The following is a 16,097-nucleotide window of genomic DNA, read 5'->3' as shown; positions in this document are numbered from 1 at the left end:
CCTTGTCGAGCCCACTCAAATGTTAGTGGCCTCATGGGTAAATTCAGGTCAATTTTACAGGTAAAGTTACCACTGCGTCATACTCCGGTAACACAACTGCGTCATCACACTATCTCTAGTCTAGAGTCTTCTACTGTGAAGGGTGACGCAGGCTCGGGCAGCCCATCCGGCAAGAGTGGACGAGCGGAACCTAACTTCAATCCCTCATCATAAGGACGGTCTGAATTGATCGTAAGTAAAACACAGAACACAGTAAATTGATCGTCAATAAAACGATCAATTTAAAGTGTGCTCTCTCAAGTTCATGTACATTTATTGAGACAATACAATACATCTCTAAGGAAATACAAATACATCACAATCGACTTGAGAATGGTCCAGGACGGACCGAAACGTCGTCGTCCCTTCACTTTCTAGTGTGTGGTTTGGTCTACAGCTCAAAGGGATAGAGTAGCTTAGGCTATTTCAACCCTTCTCTACTTCTAGTCCCTCAAGGGGCTATCTTGAGATGATTGATTGATTGTACTCATAAATCCAGTGAGTACAAATCTAGTGTCCTCTCCTAACCTACCAGAGGACCCAAAACAAAAAACTGGACGGTACGTCACTTTCGCGAGTCGCTTCTATTTTGTAGTACGACAATTTTGGCCTTATGTGACCCATACGATCGAAATGCGACGTTCTTTTGAACTGTTAAAGTTTCCATTACATTATTTTTGAGGTCAACATTGCCTATACAGCGTTGGTCGCTCGTATTTTTTTTTGTATATTGTAAACATTTTCTAAATTATTTTTTTATCTGTTTTCTTCAATAATATTGAATTTATTGTTTCCATTCTAGTACACCTCCAGGGGCCAGATTCACGAAGCAGTTACGCAAGTACTTACGAACATGTACATCTTTCCTCTATCTTTGACGGCTTTGTTTACATTGATTAAACAGTTTATAGCATGAAAACTTCCCAATCAACTGTTTAGCTTTGATGTCCATAGGGAATGGAAAGGATCGGGGAGGTAGAGGGATGGGGAGATGAAATTCAGGAAGAGGATGCGGGTGTAGAGAGAGAGGAGGTTTGAAAGTTGGGTGGCCTGTCCACCATGGGTTGACATTTTTGTATGTGTTGTTTGTTTGTGTATGTGTTATGTTGGGTTGTCAGTACATTGGCTGGGGGGGGGGGGGCTAGTGTTTGTGACCTTGTTGGTGTCCTAAAGCACCAATCAACTGTTGTTATTGTTATAAACAGCCTCCTGGTGCTTTGGAGCTCATTAACTGTTTAATAATTGTAAACAAAGCCGCCAAAGATTGAGAGAAGATGTACACGTTCGTAAGTATTTGCGTAACTGCTTCATGAATCTGGTCCCAGGTTGGTAGAACGACGTTTTCGTATTTTTGAGTCCCGAGTTCGAGTCTCCTATGATGTAAGGTAATAATTCATTTGTGTCGGGGGACAGGCAGCCAATTTATACATACAGTACATATTAGGCTTATATCAAGTATCCCTCCTCCCCCCCCCTCCCAGGGCCACAACACGCTGACTAACTCTTGGGTACCTATTTACTGCTAGGTGGACAGGGGCATGAGGTGATAGGAAACGCACCCAACCATATCTGTCCCGCCCGGGATTTGAATGTGGAATTCTCGATTGTGAGTCGAGAACGAACCCCACTGTACTACCGGGATCCTCGAATGATTGAAATATTATTGCCCGTGCTAGTGTGGCTTGCATCTTGTATAGTAACCCTATAGCGCAACAGTGCAACGTGGTTCAGACCGCGGTCACACTATCAACTCGTCAGGTTAGGCGGTAATGGTGACAGAGCATGACTAGTGGTAATCTGCTGGAGAAGCGCGACCTCCCTCCCTTCCCCCCACCCCTGCCTACCCCAACCCTCCCCCCACCTTCCCATAATCCCAGCATGGCGGTGACTGATAATTTTCAACATCAGCTCATACTAATTTGCTATATTTATAAACTCTATGTACATAAGTATTATATAATGTACAACATGGATTAAGCTAATTTTTTTTATCTATATGACCTGGAGTGTTCGTAGCGTTCTACTCCCCGAGCCTGCTGGCCCCCCATTGATCAGGTCATATGATCTACGTACAGTACTCTCACTAATAAACTGTATTTATAGGTAAATATTTATTCGTTTAGAGAAATGGTAAATATATATTCTCTTGGGAAAACCTGAAGACAACAACAGTGAGCTATATGGAATAATTTGGGCTACTATGCTGTCAGTAGTCACGGAGTCAGCTGTCACGGGCTGCTTCCTGGGGTTGGAGGCCTGGTCGAGGACCGGGCCGCGGGGACACTAAAGCCCCGAAATCATCTCAAGATAACTAATGTTAAAAAACTCAATGAGTGATTAATTATGCTTTTATAAGTAATGTGTACAAATCACAGCCGCGTCCAACAGCCTGGTTGATCAGACCCACAACCGCAGGAGGCCTGGTCAGAGACCGGGCCTCTGGGGACGTTGATCCTCGGAACCTTGGCAAGAAAAAGTAACCGCAAGGTAAGGTAATCCTCCCCAGGGGCGATATAGACGTCCCAACCTTAATGCTTCATCCCGGGTAATGTCCCTATATAATTGTGTACTGTGTGGGTTTGTGTTTACGGGCTATTCATGCCTGTGCTACCAATTGGGTGGCTTAATGTTTATCTATCAATCAATCAATCGGGTTTGTGAGCCCCTTGAGGGACTTTATATTGACGAGGATAGAAATAGCCTAAGCTACTCTATCCTTTTGAGATGTACTTCCTTTTCTCAGTAAACTTACATGAGTGTCCATGCAAGCAACCCATCCTCCTGCAATGATAGTACTTGACTGTTTAGTAGAAAGTACCAATATGTAGTGATGGACCACCATACACCACTTATAGATGAGTAGAGAATAAGAATATTTGTGTCGGTGTTCGATATTATAAAGCCAGAGACAATAGGATTTCATCCCATATATTCACAATGACTTGGAATGCCGTGAAGAATCTTGCATCATGATTATGCAAAGCTTCATGTTAATTTGGGAGTCATTTCCAATTATGTGCCTCTGGAGACGGGGTGACCTCTTGTTCGTGATGTTTCTGGTTTCAGGAATTCCTCTTTTGTCAAGTTGGTCGATTCCTGTTAGTATTTTGTAAGTGGTGATCATATCACCTCTTTTTCTTCTATCTTCTAGTTTTGGCATGTTTAACGCCTCTAGTCTCTCCTCCTAACTTGTTTTTTTCAGTTCCGGAAGCCATTTTGTGGCATACTGCTGCACCTTTTCCAGTTTCTTTATGTGCTTCTTGAGATTTGGGCACCATACAACTGGTGCATATTCCAAATTTTATCTCACAAAAGTCATGAGCAGTTTCTTTAGTATTTCACCATCCATATAATTAAAAGCAAGTCTGAAGTTAGAAAGCGACACATACGCTCCTCTCACAATGTTCTTTATCTGTTCCTCTGGTGACAGCTTACCATCCTAAACCACCCCTGGGTCTCCTTCTTTATCAGTTCTGTAATGCCTTTCCACATAACTTATAAGTTGTTTGTGGTCTATTTTCTCAGATTCCACATTCCATAACATGGCATTTATTCACTTGCCGCTTGATGCTCTACTTATTTTATCTAGGTCAATTTGAAGGGCATTACAATCGTCTGCGTCTCATATCTTCCCCAGTGTCTCAGCATCATTCACAAGCATGTTCATATAGTTCTGTATTCCTTGTGGTAGATGGTTTATGTAGAACATTATTGGTGCAAGAACTGAACTCCGTGGTACTCCACTAATAACACTCCTCCAGTCCGATACAGTCTTTGATTACTGCCCTCATCTGTCAATTAAAAAATTTGTCATATTTGTCAGAAGTCTCCCTGTCACCCCTCCAGCATGATGATAGCCTCTTGTGTGGGACTTTGTCAAAATCCCTTTTTTATGTTCAAGTAGACACAGTTGATCCAACCCCCTCTTTCCTGTATTATATATATGGCTCTATCATAAAAACTAAGTATATTTGTTACACAGGATCTTCCAGTTTGAAAACCATACTGTCTCTTCGTTATTGTCATTACTCGCAGCACCCAAGGTGAAACTCCATCAGGTCCAACTGCTTTATTTCTTCCTAGCCCCTTGAGTAATTTGTCCCACTTCGTCTTGAGATACTTCTATGTGTGTGTACTCACCTATTTGTGTCTGCAGGATCGAGCATTGACTCTTGGATCCCGCCTCTTGAGCCGTCGATTGTTTACAGCAATGACTCTGGTCCTATTTCCTCACAAATAGGACCAGTCATTGCATTGACTCTTGGATCCCGCCTTTCGAGCCATCGGTTGTTTACAGCAATGACCCCGGTCCTATTTCCCTATCATACCGAGTTTTAAAATTATGAATAGAATTTGCTTCCACAACCTGCTCCTTAAGTGCATTCCATTTTCCGCTACTCTCACGCTAAAAGAAAACTTCCTAACATCCCTGTGACTCATCTGAGTTTCCAGCTTCCACCCATGTCCCCTCATTCCGTTACTATTCCGTGTGAACATTTCGTCTATGTCCACTCTGTCAATCCCCCTGAGTATTTTATACGTTCCTATTATATCCCCACTTTCCCTTCTCTTTTCTAGTGTCGTAAGGCTCAGTTCCCTCAGGCGCTCCTCATACCCCATCCCTCGTAACGCTGGGACGAGTCTCGTTGCAAACTTCTGAACCTTTTCCAGTTTCCTTATGTGTTTCTTCAGATGATGTGACAAATGGTGTGACAAACACACACAGGTGTGTGTGTGTGTGTGTGTGTGTGTGTGTGTGTGTGCGTGTGTGTGTGTGTGTGTGCGTGTGTGTGTGTGTGTGTGTGTGTGTGTGTGTGTGTGTGTGTGTGTGTGTGTGTGTGTGTGTGTGTGTGTGTGTGTGTGTGCGAGCGAGCGTGCAAACATTGGTAAGGGAGATATCAAGACCTATTGGTCCACCACGGTTCCATTATTTGCTAAGGCAAAAATAAAGATCAGTATAACTACTTATCTACTCTAAGTTTTATATGAATAGACGAGAAAGAGTAAGAAGCAGAAGCTAATAATCTATCGTGCAGTCTCTCATTCAGGAGTATGGATAATATAAATAGACATTAATTTACCTGAGGGCCACCGTCTCTCTAGTGGCCTCGATGGGGACAAGAGCCGGCGGCTTGTCAAAAGTCCCCCCCTCCCCCTTCCTATTGTACCCGACGATTTTTTCCATCTGGATTTTGAACTGTAGCAATGTCTTGGCATTTAAGGCTTTGGCGGGTAGGCCGTTCCATGGATGAAAACGGCATCTCCCGTTTTCTGTCCTGCATTGTGGCTTATTGAGCGTGCTGGTGTTGCCGCTTTTGTGTATGTGACATCTGACCTTTTAAAGACGTTGTCTGGATTAATATCCTCCAAAATTTTCACCTTTTTTAAGGTCTCGATGAGATCAACCCTGTCATGACTGGTTGGCAGTCATATATTACACACAGAAATCACAGTAGCGTGATGCATCAAATGAACAAATCCACAAGGGCCGTGACGAGGATTCGAACCTACGTCCAAGAGCATCCCAGACGCTGCCTTAATCGACTGACCTACGACATGGTCAAAAAGAATTGAAACCAGAAGTTCTACTGAACTTACTTGGATCTGCAGGCTGCAGGATCCAAGTAAGTTCAGCAGAACTTCTGGTTTCAATTCTTTTTGACCATGTCGTAGCTCAGTCGATTCAGGCAGCGTCTGGGATGCTCTTGGATGTAGGTTCGAATCCTCGTCACGGCCCTTGTGGATTTGTACAGTCATATATCGTGGTGATAGCTGGCCACCATTCCCTATCCATGCTTTAGATACAAATTTTTGGCAAGAATTGACCATTGAGGTAATAAGTTAGTAATAAGTTACAAATAAAGCTGTTGTCAGCTGCTTGCCTCAAGGTCAGTGGAAATTTAAGGGATGATAGAGATGCATTATCGTTATGATAAAATGATAACGGGATACCAAACTCCAGTGTAGGAACCGTGTCCTCTCGCTTCCCTCTCATTTTGTGCTCTAAACATCCATCCTCAACACAGGCTTTCCCATTACTGGCGAGGGGAAGACTGTTAGGCAAGTGGTCCAGGGCCCCCGTGTGGCTAGGCTTCCCTCCGGGGATGCAGACTGTTAGGCATAGGGTCCAGGGCCCCCGTGAGGCTAGGCTTCCCTCCGGGGATGCAGACTGTTAGGCATGTGGTCCAGGTCCCTCGTGAGGCTAGGCTACTCTCCGTGGATGTATATTGTTAGGCATGGGGTCCAGGTCCCCCGTGAGGCTAGGCTACTCTCCGTGGATGTATATTGTTAGGCATGTGGTCCAGGTCCCCCGTGAGGCTAGGCTACCCTCCGTGGATGTATATTGTTAGGCATGTGGTCCAGGTCCCCCGTGAGGCTAGGCTACCCTCCGTGGATGCATACTGTTAGGCATGTGGTCCAGGTCCCCCGTGAGGCTAGGCTACCCTCCGTGGATGCATACTGTTAGGCATGTGGTCCAGGTCCCCCGTGAGGCTAGGCTACCCTCCGTGGATGCATACTGTTAGGCATGTGGTAATGATTGGCCGAAGTGGGTTTCCAGGCTTGTGTGTCTTGACATTTCCATACGCATATCCAGGTTTATATTCCCCAATGATGTTTGGCAGGTGGAGTCCGGATTTCTTGGCGTTCACAGTTTCGATCAGTTTGTTGACCTTTGCTTTCAATTCAATTTGCCAAAGATCATTGGGGAATATAAACCTGGTTATGCGTATGGAAATGTCAAGACACACAAGCCTGGAAACCCACTTCGGCCAATCATTATCCAGATACCCACACCCACGTACAGACTGGCGAAGCGACTCAACGGCCTGCTGACTCCTTATGTTCCTTGCGCCTTCAGCCTGAAGTCTCCAAAGGAATTTGTTGACTTACTGCGGGGCACACGGGCCACAGGGATAAGAGCCTCGTTGGACGTAGAATCGCTGTCTACCAATGTACCTGTGGACGAGACAATCGGGATGATAGCCGACAGAGTGTATCGTGATCCAGCCTGTACTCCTCTTGACATACCAGAAAATATTCTGAGGAAACTACTCCAAGCTTGTACTAAAGAGGCACCCTTCTTGAGCCCGGATGGGCACATGTATAAGCAAGTAGATGGGGTCGCCATGGGTTCTCCCCTAGGTGTCCTGTTTGCAAACTTCTACATGGGTACCATCGAGCAAAAAGTCTTAGTCGACATGAACTTGAAACTGGCCATATACTGCAGGTATGTTGACGACATTTTTACACAGGTACCTGATGTCAGACATCTGCAGGAGCTGAAGGAGGCATTTGAGCAGAGTTCCGTGCTGCGTTTCACTTACGAGATGGAAAAGGATGGGAAGCTGCCCTTTCTAGATGTAACAGTCATGGAAAAGAGCAGAGGTTTCCACACTGCAGTCTACACTAAGGAAACGAACATAGGAATGTGCCTAAATGCCAACAGCGACTGCCCAGACAGGTACAAGAGGAGTGTTGTTAACGCATATGTCGACCGTGCTCTCAGCCACAGCTCAGAATGGAAGCAAGTCGACGAAGAACTCTGTAGGGTAAGGCAGGTCCTAGTCAACAACGGCTTCTCCAATGGTTTCGTCGAAGACATCATAAGAAGGAAAGTGAAACGCCATGCAACCTCTGAAGAGACAACTAACACAACACCTATACCCCCTATTAGACTATTTTACAGGAACTTCTTTTCCACAGCTCATAAAACGGAGGAAAGGGTCCTGAAAGATATTGTTAATAGAAACGTTATCCCTACAGAAAAAATCAGAGGATACAACTGACGATTTACTATAAAACCAGAAAAACGGCCAGCCTACTCATGAGAAACTCTCCAGACACAAAGCAGAACGCTTTAAAAGAGACCAACGTCGTCTATGCCTTCAAATGCCCACTTGGGGACTGTAAGCTCCAAAAAACCCAGTATATAGGCAAGACAACAACATCTCTTTCTAGGCGTTTAACGATGCATAAGCAACAGGGCTCCATTAAGGAACATATAATCTCTTCCCACAACCAAACCATCGCCAGAGAAATCCCAGTAAACAACACAGAAATCATCGATAGATACAGGGATAGCAGACGGCTTGACGTTTGCGAGGCACTGCACATTAAGAAGTCAACACCAGCAATCAACAGCCAATTAATGCACAACTATATTCTACCCACCTGAAGACTACGCTCCAATATAGAAGCATCAAGAAATATGGACCAATAGGCTTTCTACAATCACTTCCATTTCAATACCCATTGTTTCGTGTTCTGTCTTGTGTTGATGAAATTAATACCCTATTAAATACCACCTCACCCCATCCACCTTACTCAAATGTAGATATAAACAAATCGGAGATATGTAAGTTCTATTCAGTTGTGTATGTGTAAAGTCTTTGAAAATGTAATAAGTTTTACGAAACGCGCTCAAGTGTCGCGTCAGACTAGAAATAAAAATGAATTTTGGAGAATTGATTTTTGAATTACCTCCAACAGTGAAAAGAAATGTACGAAAGATTGAGAAAATTCGTGTTAGAATTATTAATCTTACTTTTTCGGTCATATTTAATAATATATGTCTACAGGAAAGACTGCTACCAAAATATACTAATACCACATATATATATATATATATATATATATATATATATATATATATATATATATATATATATATATATATATATATTACGTGTATGCCTTGGTTTGTGGCAACCCCATTAGCCTATAGCAGGTTTGGAGAGATATAAGAATTTTGCACCAAGATTGTAACCTGTTGTTGAATTGTTTGAATGTCTATTGCAAATTGTCTATATATACCTAATTATAAAGGTATTTGTGTGTACGTCTGGTAACATACTACACGTGCAAAGGAAAAAATGCATATGTTTATCTCTCAGAATGTTCGGTAATATGTTTATTGTTTGTGATGTGTGTCTATATATGTATGAACACGTTGCACTGAACAGGGTGAGAATAGTTTGAGCTGCCTCATCCCTTTGTGTGTATTTTACCTGAATAAACCTATTTCATTTTCAATTTCAATATAGCAGGTTCTATATACCATACAATGGTATACCTAAACCCATACCAGTAAGTCCAGCTGTGTCTCTGTGTTCCAAATTCCCCAATTCTCCGGCCTTGATAATTCGAGCATGTCAATATTTTGATGGTGTTGGGTACGGTGTGGAGGGAGGCATGGATATAATGGGATGCTTGATAAGGCACATCTCCTGTGCCAGGTGATTACGACGGGGTCACCATAGCCCGTGCTGCTTGCAGCGTTTTGTTCCCAGTAGATGAATTTAAAACAACAACAACTATTGGGATGCCACATTTTCCAAAACACCAAATTTCTCAAATATTCAAAGTTCAATGCTATCCTGCCATGTAATAAGAATTGATAAGATATAGTTATAGAGATATGCATACATAAATGTACACACGCCAGATATAACTGTCAGGGGTAAAACCCAAGGTGATAGAGTCGCCATTTCCAAATCTCCAAAAAGTATTTAACTTTTACATGATATCTAAATATATATATTTTAACTTTAGGGCACCTTTACGGGCTATTCATGCCCGTGCTTAAGCACGGCCGAAGATGTGTAGTCACCTATGCAGTTGCTCACCAGCCTCATCGGCGTTTAACCTAACTCTTGAAGAGTTATCTATACGCATGTGTCAGCTATAGCGTTGTGACAAGGGTTTTATATATCTGAGGCGCTCATTGTAAACTGTTTTCTGCACCATTGTCCCACTATGTACAGAGACGCCTCATTGTATGCTGGGACATCTGTCACCGCATGTCCCACCGTTTATACACCTGTGTTCCACCGTTTATACACTTGTGTCCCACCGTTTATACACTTGTGTCCCACCGTTTATACACTTGTGTCCCACCGTTTATACACTTGTGTCCCACCGTTTATACACTTGTGTCCCACGGGTGTCCGTAGAATTTTCAAAAACCTTTTAGAAATACGCAAATAAAGAGGAAATATGTTATATTTGCTTACTAAACGTTGGTGATGTATGTAGAACTTGAAAAAACACCATCAATTTTAGCCGAAAAACTCATTTTATGACGCAAGAAGAACAAAACAGATGGTGGGAAATGCTAAACGAAGTCGACGAATCAATCTGGGGCCAGATTCACGAAGCAGTTACGCAAGAACTTACGAACGTGTACATCTTTTCTCAATCTTTGACGGCTTTGGTTACATTTATTAAACAGTTTACAAGCATGAAAACTTGTCAATCAACTGTTGTTATTATTATAAACAGCCTCCTGGTGATTCAGAGCTCATTAACTGTTTAATAATTGTAAACAAAGCCACCAAAGATTGAGAAAAAATGGACACGTTCGTAAGTACTTGCGTAACGGCTTCATGAATCTGGCCCCTGGTCGTCGACTTTCTTTGGCGTCACCCGCCACCAACTTTGGTCGTATTGCGTTATAAAAGAGCTTATTTCCGATTAAAAAAATATTTCACGTTATAAACTCATCACCAACATAACAGGAAGTAAATATGATACATTTATTCTTTACTAAAGTAATTCCAACAGTCTTTGGGGTGGCTTTGCATAATTCTATGAACCTTCGCAAACTACCAGGACCCGAGCTTGAAGATTGTTATGTACAAAGGAAAAAATAAGTTTTTTTTAGGCAAAATATTAAAAGACACGTGAATAGTAATAGCACCAAGAAAGTCCGGCAGCCCCCTTGTTTAGGTGGCATCAAGCAGTTACTTACGGAACCTGTTCATCTTTTTAACAATCATGACAGCTTTCATTTACATTTGTTAAACAGTTCATGAGTTTGAAGACTTCACGATGCAAACAATTGCTATAAACAACCTTCGGAGCTCGTTTAATAAATGTTAACAAAGCCGCCATGATTAAGGGAAGATGTACGTGTTTCGCAAGTGGCTGCGTAAATGCTTGGAGAATCCCGGCCCTCTTAATATCTCGTTAACACTGGTAGTGATAACTTGTCCGGGGGTCAATAGCCGCATTTTTTTTTATATAGAGGAGAGAGAGAGAGAGAGAGAGAGATAACCAGAGCTACGATAATACCAGTTGTACAAAAACAAATACTTTTCTCCTGGTAGGGGCTTTGGGAACATTTAATCGTGGAAAGTACAATATTTTCACCGCGTTCTCAATATCTCAGCCTAATATTAATAGCACTTATAACAGATATTAGGTCCGAAGTACCAATTTTTAGCGCTGGACCAACTTCATCAAAACCTTGTAGATTTTGAGACAAAGTGAAATCCACACTAACTATTCCATCTATCATCATACTATCATGCAAGAATATTCCCTCTATCATCACACTATAATGCAAGAATATTCCATCTATTATCACACTATCATGCAAGAATATTCCATCTATCATCACACTATCATGCAAGAATATTCCCTCTATCATCATACTATCATGCAAGAATATTCCATCTATCATCACACTATCATGCAAGAATATTCCATCTATCATCATACTATCATGCAAGAATATTCCATCTATCATCATACTATCATGCAAGAATATTCCCTCTATCATCACACTATCATGCAAGAATATTCCATCTATCATCATACTATCATGCAAGAATATTCCATCTATCATCACACTATCATGCAAGAATATTCCATCTATCATCATACTATCATGCAAGAATATTCCATCTATCATCATACTATCATGCAAGAATATTCCCTCTATCATCACACTATCATGCAAGAATATTCCATCTATCATCATACTATCATGCAAGAATATTCCATCTATCATCACACTATCATGCAAGAATATTCCATCTATCATCACACTATCATGCAAGAATATTCCATCTATCATCATACTATCATGCAAGAATATTCCATCTATTATCACACTATCATGCAAGAATATTCCATCTATCATCACACTATCATGCAAGAATATTCCATCTATCATCATACTATCATGCAAGAATATTCCATCTATTATCACACTATCATGCAAGAATATTCCATCTATCATCACACTATCATGCAAGAATATTCCATCTATCATCATACTATCATGCAAGAATATTCCATCTATTATCACACTATCATGCAAGAATATTCCATCTATCATCACACTATCATGCAAGAATATTCCCTCTATCATCACACTATCATGCAAGAATATTCCATCTATTATCACACTATCATGCAAGAATAGTTTGGTGTTGGACTTGACGCCTAGCAACCCAAGGAAGGTTACTAAGACCACAACAACAGTTTACCGACCAACCACCCTAAATACTTTAGTCCTGAACATTGTCAAGGGTTTAAGTATACTTTATACTATATATATACATAGTATATATATTTTAGATTTTCTCGAATTTATAGTATATACTCGGTGTATATACACCGGGAAGTGGGTTACATTTTGGTGCATTTATCTCGTCTAATACAAGAAAATCACTGACCAGTGATCATACGAGAGAATCACTGACCAAGTGATCATACACTAGCAACATCATGCGTCATGTGCAGACTGCATGATGATGTTTCTGAGCGCTACGAACGCAAACTGTACATCAACACGATCAGCGGTTATGCTTAAATACGTTTAGATATATTATCAAAATAAGTATTGCTTGAATTATATGTCTTCAAGGGCGTCAGGCGAGGACGGCGGGCCAGCTATGGTGACAAAACTAGAACCAGAGACATTCCTGACCCAATTTATGTTTATTAAAGAGAATGTCTGGATGCCTGTCCGTCAAAGGTTGAAGGACAGACGTTTGGGGCTGTCCTACTCCCAACTTTGCAGGGGTAATGGTCTGTGGTATGTGACGGACATAGCCTGATCGGGGGTCGTAAGAATACAAGAAGGAACAGTGCCAGCGTCACTTTCTGAGCCTCACGACGATTTTTGGCACTGCCCGCCGGATACACGTTGCTAAATATTTTGAAAACAAACGATAACAAACATTTTTTTTCTTATAATAATATACACCATTATTCACTGGTTTAGGGAAAATTCACGCATTTTCTACTATTCATACTTTGGTCGTAGTAGCATAAAACCGACGATTTTCATACAGCTTCAAAGTTTTTTGAAACAAATGGGCAACTACAGTATTATATATTTTTGCATTTCACACTGCTAGGCTCCTTCCACCGGCGGAGCACCCACGGGCCAATGCGAGAGTATTATATTATTTTTTATAAAGGAGAGAGAGAGAGAGAGAGAGAGAGAGAGAGAGAGAGAGAGAGAGAGAGAGAGAGAGAGAGAGAGAGAGAGAGAGAGATGGAAAGACAATCAGAAAAACAGACACAGACAAAGACAGATACAGGGAGAGAAGGAGAATGGAGAATATTTGAAGAGAGAGGGAAGAGGCAAGAAAGTTGAAGAGGGAGGGGTATAGGGACAGAAAAATGAGAGAGGGAGGAGATTGAGTGTGGAAAAGGAGAGAAAGATCTCCCCCCCCCCCCGACCCTCAGCCTCACAAGTAAGGGTGTATTTAAGTCAAACCATGAAGCAATACACGTGAGTCAAACCATGAAGCAATACATGTGAGTCAAAACCCAAATATCACCTCCACTTCAAGGCAGAATGCGTGGAGTGACGCTATACACATGCGGCTCAGGCTTGTATACAAATATTGGGAATATGAAATAGGCGTCAAATGTAAATTATATAAGTGTAAATTACGTGGTAAATTAAGGTCCTCGCTCCCTCACCCATTATGTTCCTGAGAGATTGATGATTGATGAAGATTAAGCTACCCAAGAGGTGTATATATATATGTATGCTATATGTATTATCGGTAAATTGGTAGAAATGTAAACATTTCACTCCCAGAATGTAAGGGTGATATGTTCGGTGTTGTAAATATGTGACTACGTGTCAGTGAGCGACTGTTGTGTGTAAATATGTGAATAGTGGGCTTGCTCTGCCCGGCCTCTCCACCGTTCCCAAAGCACTAAACAGGAAGGGGAATAGAAATAGCCTGAGCTCCTCTATCCCTTTGAGATATATTTCTTTCTGGTCTCAATAAACATACTTGAACTTGAACTAAACAGATGTACTAACCGAGTACATCTAACCTAACCTAACCTAACCGAGCAGTCCGTCCTCCTAAAGTTTCCCACCGTCAAGAAAACGGTCAATGTAAAGTGTCCTCTCCTAACCTACCAGAGGACCCAAAACCGAAAACGGGACAGTAAGTCACTTTCGCTAGCCGCTTCCATTTTCTTGTACGATTATTTATTGGGGGGTCCTTTTTGACCTTTGGCCTTTACGCTCATATTCCCATACGAGCGAAAAGCGACGTTCTATGTAGGTTGATCCGAGAACCAACGAATAGAAAACGAGAAATCACTTCAATTTGACGAACCTCTATGATTGTTAGAACAGGTATTTAGCCGTAGGGGGGAGTTATACGCCATAATACGATGTACTATTGTATAGAACGGGCTGCCCCCCCCCCCCCCCTCCCACTCCTCGACATGTCACGTGGTTCCAATTCCCGACGGAAGTATGCCAAGTTAAAGTACGTTTACCGGGATATAAATACACACACAGGAGCCAGCTCCACCCAGCACCCCGTCCTCTCCAATATTACATCGCACGTTGGCGTATAAATCCCTTGAGGGCTAAAAACTGGTGATCTTTGCGGCTCGCAAAATTGACGTAATGTCCCGTTTTCTTTTTGCGGGTTCTGGATTAGGTTAGGTTCCGGCAATTTAGCACATCGGTTTAGTGACGTTGTAAATGCATGATGGGAGGAGGGAGGGGGGTCTCCACTACTCACAGCATAGGTATGCGGGTCCACTGCTGCTCACAGGATGGGTATGTGATCCACTACGACTCACAGGATGGGTATGTGATCCACTACGACTCACAGGATGAGTATGTGATCCACTACGACTCACAGGATGGGTATGTGATCCACTACGACTCACAGGATGAGTATGTGATCCACTACGACTCACAGGATGGGTATGGGGGTCCATACCACTCACAGGATAGGTATGGGGTGCCAAATTTCACAAACTAATATTTTTTATCTAAAAGTTTCATCTATATGGGATTGATTTGGTGTTGGGCTTAAAGCCTATAAACTGCTGGAGGGTTATTAAGACCTCCACAACAGCTTGCTGAAACAATTAGCAAGTATACTCTTGTCCTGAACATTGTCCAGGACTAAAGTGACTGATTGATAAAGATTAAGCCACCCAAGAGGTGGCACAGGCATGAATAGCCCGTAAAGGACTAAAGTCAACTCCCACTGCATATATATATATATACCGAGAAGCGAGGTACAGGTACAGGTACACCTCTCTGGGTGTATATGTCTGTATATATATTGGAGGAAGAAGTGTATATGAGAAGCGTTGAGGTGTACTTGTGGGTGGAGTGTTCTTAAAGGCCAACACTTCACTACTGGATCAATAATGCTGTCGCGGCCTCTACAGTTGCCGACTGTCCAGACAAACACTCTACTGTATGTTGTTTGTGTGTTTGTGCCGAGCAAAGCAACTTCTCTTGTTCCTTCACCAGTGCTTAACCACACAACTGCTCCTTTCTGTCGAGACAGCATATGCTAATAACCACTTCTACCGTTAATATTGTTTCGCCTTAGTCTCGAATGCCGGCGTGTTGTTCAGACAGGCGAACTATCGCCGACAGAAAAATATTCCTGTATATTATCGTTTACACAAGTTGGATAACACATTTAAACTATTCGAACCGTCTCGAAGCCCTCTGCGACACACAAGAGCCACCCGTCCTCAGACCAAGTCCATTCCATCCAGCGGTCGACCCCCAAGACACATTCATAAATTTTAACATGCTGTTCATTCAAAACAGGAATTGTCTCAGATATAAATTCATATTATTTTATATTACCATATTGTTAGGTTAGGTGTTTATGTTCTGTTGGTGATTATTTGTATTTGTAGTACGTGGGTGAAGCATTTACAGCGTTGTGGTTCGAACAAAAGTCGTCAGTGAAGCACTTGTTCCGGAAGTGTTCGGACGTCATCAGTTGTGAGTCACATGTGAACCGTTT

General features: G+C 42.1%; 1 long non-coding RNA gene across 2 annotated transcripts in view; it reads left to right on the top strand.

Moving 5' to 3' along the window:
* LOC138365830 (uncharacterized) overlaps positions 1-16,097 on the top strand; it is a 47,927-nt gene that overhangs the window by 7,479 nt on the left and 24,351 nt on the right. Inside the window, exon 2 of one of the 2 annotated variants that reach the window (XR_011229037.1) lies at positions 61-231. The exons of the other annotated variant lie outside the window; for it this stretch is intronic. This is a non-coding gene — a long non-coding RNA (uncharacterized lncRNA). The remainder of the gene's footprint in view (positions 1-60; positions 232-16,097) is intronic. 2 annotated transcript variants of the gene reach the window in all.

This window comes from Procambarus clarkii, chromosome 18 (genome assembly GCF_040958095.1).
Source record: "Procambarus clarkii isolate CNS0578487 chromosome 18, FALCON_Pclarkii_2.0, whole genome shotgun sequence".
In the NCBI taxonomy this organism is placed as follows: Eukaryota; Metazoa; Arthropoda; class Malacostraca; order Decapoda; family Cambaridae; genus Procambarus; species Procambarus clarkii.
The sequence above is the reverse complement of the archived record's forward strand: the minus strand, read 5'-3'. Positions and strand labels throughout refer to the sequence as shown.